Source organism: Ursus maritimus, unplaced genomic scaffold (genome assembly GCF_017311325.1).
Source record: "Ursus maritimus isolate PB19 unplaced genomic scaffold, ASM1731132v1 scaffold_15, whole genome shotgun sequence".
Lineage (NCBI taxonomy): Eukaryota > Metazoa > Chordata > Mammalia > Carnivora > Ursidae > Ursus > Ursus maritimus.
In genome coordinates, this window is record NW_024423897.1 from 50,833,779 (window position 1) to 50,838,192 (window position 4,414).

The window sequence follows — 4,414 nt, forward strand, 5'->3', positions numbered from 1 at the left end:
GATCTTCAAGGCCATCCTGGACACCTGGATGAGGCTCATTGCTAACACCTGAGCAACAATGTATGCGTAGCTTTTCTGGGTCCTCCATGAGACCGGCATCCTTGTGGCTAATATTTCCAGCAGACAGCTGAGCTGGAAATGCAACAGTGGTGCTGGTGACAGGCAGGGGTTGAGCTGCCTCCAGCTCCCAAAGGGAGGTGTTTTTTCATCCCATGTGGTTTTAGCAGATCTTGTGACTTGAAGGGAGAAAAAAAAGGCTCTGCAAAATGGATCTATGGCTTCAGGAGATAATGGTATACTCAGAGAAAAAGGGAGGAATTGTCCCATCCTAAGTACATTCCTGGGTGGGCTGTCTCCAGTCTGAGTGTCTGTGAGAGTATTTCTGCCCACCTGGCAGTCATCTTCATGAAACCGTCTCAGTTGCTCTTTGGGCAACTGGAGCTGCATTTGGGGGAATCTCGGCGACAGCATCAGCTTTGGCTGCAGATTGATGAGGCAGGCGCACCCCTTCCCCCTGCACCTCCCCTTCCTGCCACATTAAGGACCACTGCTGGTGAATGGATCAAAAAGAAGAAACCATTTGACCAACAGCATGCAAGAGGGAAACTAACTTCATCTCACAGTTTGTCTGTGGGAACATTTTCACTGCAGCGTTTACCAAGTCTCCGAATACGCTCTCTCCCTCCCCTGTTGTCGATTCAGCATTTCTTCAAATTAACGTCTTTCTTAACTAATCATGATTGCCCGCTATTGAACAAATGCACTATTTCTGGGGACTTCTTTGTGAAAACTGGGACGTGGGAAGCAATTTTATTGTATGATTTTTCCTCTTAAAAAGCCCCAATCTGTTTGGTTTCATGTTTCATGCTCTTGGATAGCAAATTTTTTGAAGACTTTTTCTAATTCTGAACAAATGACAATTTAAGAAGTCACGAACCTCAAGGACAAATGCATTTTATCTCCTGCTAGTGTATTCTGAGATTCCCGAGAATTGCACGGGGCTACCTCTAGTGAATGTTCCCAGGCAGTTCACTGTCCTATTGGTTAATGTGACAGTCATTAAGCCACTGACATAGGATGTGAAGAAGGTTGAGGACAAATACATGTAAAATCAATATCTCTTAAAACCTTTTTACTTGCAAAGCTGAAGTGTGCCATTCATCTCTCGGTGCTTGCTTTCTGCCATATTGATTTCTCAGATCTAAAGGTTGGGGTGAGTAAAGCTTTGGCATTTCTTTTTTTCCAACTGAATGATAATTTTTCCTTTTAGATCAAGTTGTTGTATTGTCCTTCTAGGTTTTAAAGCTCTAAGACCTTTTAAAAAATTGATAACAACCAATAGCATAATTTTGATTAGTCCAGTGTTTGGACCCATGCCAGGAGAAGTATTCAGGGCCACAGTTATGTATTCATAATTCTGAAATCTGGAGAGCTCTGAAGAAATAGAAGTGTTTTTTTTTTTTTTTCATTATGTTTGGCACAAATTTGTCTGGTGACAAAACCTGACCTGAATGGATGCAAGGCTATTTATAGTTTGTAATAATCTTATATAGTATGACTATTCGTAGCTATTGCTGCAGAAATCTAACATGTTTGACTAACGGTGCTGCCCCAGACTCTGCCAGGGGGATTACAAAATAAACCACAGCTCACTTCCTCAAATATAAAAAATTATGAATTCCAAAATACATCTGGCTCCAAGAGTTTCGGGTTAAGGAATTGGAGACCTGACCTAAACTGTGAAGGTAATGATTTTTCGCTCTCCTGCTAATTTTCAGCCAAAGTCACCAAGCCAAGAGAAACGACAAAATCATGGATGGAACTTTAAAGGCACAAGAGCTGCAGTGACCCGACTTGCGCTCTACTTCAGCAGAAGATAAGTTTCTTGATCGCCCTTGAGTGTCCCCATCTGAACACCATGCTCCTCTGGCCAGCGTATGAAATGAGACTTAACCCGATTACCAACATATTGCTTTATTTCTTGGTGGTAGTAAATTAAGGCTTTCTAGAGTCATACAGCACGCAGTGATTGAACATTAGAAATAAAAAAAAAAAACAATGAGCATTCAATTTCGCAGAGGCAGGAAGGAAGCAATGTTTTAAAACAGATAAATTTCCTAGTGAGGCCTTTTGCTTGGTCTCTAAAAATCTGCTGAGCTGTTTCCCCAGTGACCTCTGCCATAGATTCATATCCCTAGTGGGGGCAGAGTGGCTGGAGAGAAGACCGGGGCAAAGGGAGAGATGGGGAGAGACAGCCTGTGCTGGGCAACGAGTGTGAAAGTCAGCTTTGTTTCATGTGTGGAAGACAGTTTAGACGAAGTGGTCAGGTGGTGGTGATAAAGGTATGTGTAATGGGATATCCCTTTTTTGGTTCAGGGCGCCATTTTGGATCTCTCTTCTCATTCCCGGAGTATGTAAATTTACCACTTGAAAGACCCCAGTAGTGCCAAGGGTTAGGGACAATCCTTGTGAGTCTCAACTCCCGAAATGTTACACACGGTCACAAGTCACAGAGCATGCGAAAGCTACCTTCGACCTCTTTCATGGCTCTAAACCCTGTGACTATCACTAGACACTCTCCCCAGCCAAGCAATTCACTTTCCCCCATGGCACATAGTCGTGCTTACACGTTAAGCTGTTGACGATGTTGACTGGAGAGGAGGTCATATGTCAAATGATGCAGGAAAGAAACCTCCTGGGCAGACGCCACCTCACTCTATCTCCTCCTTCCCGACATAAGACAAAGAAACGCAGGAAGCCTACAGTGGGAGTGCAGTTGTCGAGTTGTGTGTGAGCTTGATCTGCGACCAATTCCACCTACTTGGCTTGGAGCTGCAGAGGTTCTGCGTTTGGGTGATGGGCCCTTTGAGAAAGCAGTGGATGACTGTTTGGACAGCGAGGAAGGAGAGGTGTGCCTAGAGAACAAGGTGGGAAAAGTCATGTGTTTATTAACAAAAGGCAACTCAATTTCATGAAAATGAACAGTGGACTTTCTTCTGGCATCCTGATTTCACGTGAGTGAGGCTAGCAAGTGGATTCCCATCCAAACAGGGCCATTTAAAATGCATACTTGGCAAGGATTTTCATGTTCTATTCCAAGGGCCTGGCTCGCAGGCCAGTGCCTAAGTGTGATCAATGTGCTCCCTCTTCCATTGGCCTGACATTTTCGAGTGAGCGGTCTTTGAACACCTGAAAGTCTGCTGTGTGCTCTTTGACAGAGAACATGCAGCTAGCCACGGGAGAAGGCACACGAGGTGGCAATCTGTGCCGTGAAACACTCATGACTTAAGCCCGACAGGCTTCACGTGATGCAGTCTGGATGCACAGAGAAATAAATAGATGAGAAAAGTGGAAATGTGATCGGAATGAGGAAGAACCACCACGTCTGCTCCTGCCAGCTGCAGGGCAGACGTGTCTGCTGCCTGCCACATGTGCTCTGAGAAAGGATGGAAAACCCCTCCAAGACATGTGCTCTCTTGGGCCTCCCTTGTTAATTAAAACTGGTGAGGGTCTTTCTTCCTATTTGAAAACACTCAGCAAGATCAGCTTAACTGGGGCGGTGGGCTGTGCTGGGAGTGGGAAATCCATGGCCTCCCTAAGATGGTGTGGGGTAGGGTGGCGGGAAGCACTGGTCACAGGAACCACCCACCTAGCCGGGCAGGAGTAGCTGCCCAAGAGACTCACCCACCAAAAGAAACAGGGTTGGGGTGACAATCAGATTGGAGTGAAGGACATAGGGGACATTCACGCTGGCACTTCCCAATCTCCTGACAGCCCGCCCAGAACCAATACTCTTGGAAGAGGTAGATGCCTCGTATGCTGTACGTCGAGGTGCTGTTGCTTACTGGCAATCTCCGTTCCCGAAATTCTAAAATGGGTATGAAGCGGATCCTCGAGCTGGATGGCCTCTGACTCAGTGCGGGAAGCCGAAGCCCAGAGAGGGCACGTGACTTGCCCAAGGTCACGCAGCTCTGGCGTGGCAGAGCGCAGGGCTCCTCCTGCACAGTGCTGCTTGCCACAAATGATTCTTTAGAAAAGGGCTGGAAGCACTTTGTATATACCAGGTGCTAGGACATGTATTTACCAAGAATTAGCTTGGGCGAGGGGCTGATGAGTACGGCTTAGGCCAATCAAGCAGTTTAAAGAGGAGGAGGTCTGGAGAGCATCATTGGGTGTGTGGTCGCTGTTGGCCAGGGAGGGGCTGTGGGCTGGGGGTGGGCGGCCGTGGGGACAGGGTGTGTGCGCGCAGAAGCCTGGGATGCTGCCAGGAGCAGAGAGAGAAAGAGGCGTTCTTAAACACACTGCCATGGGCTTGCGGAGGTACCTCTTTTGGGAGAAGAGAAACTGCCTACAGATCACCGGACCCAAAAAAACCCAGTTTACCGGCACAGCCACTTGTCGCCCCCCCCCCCCC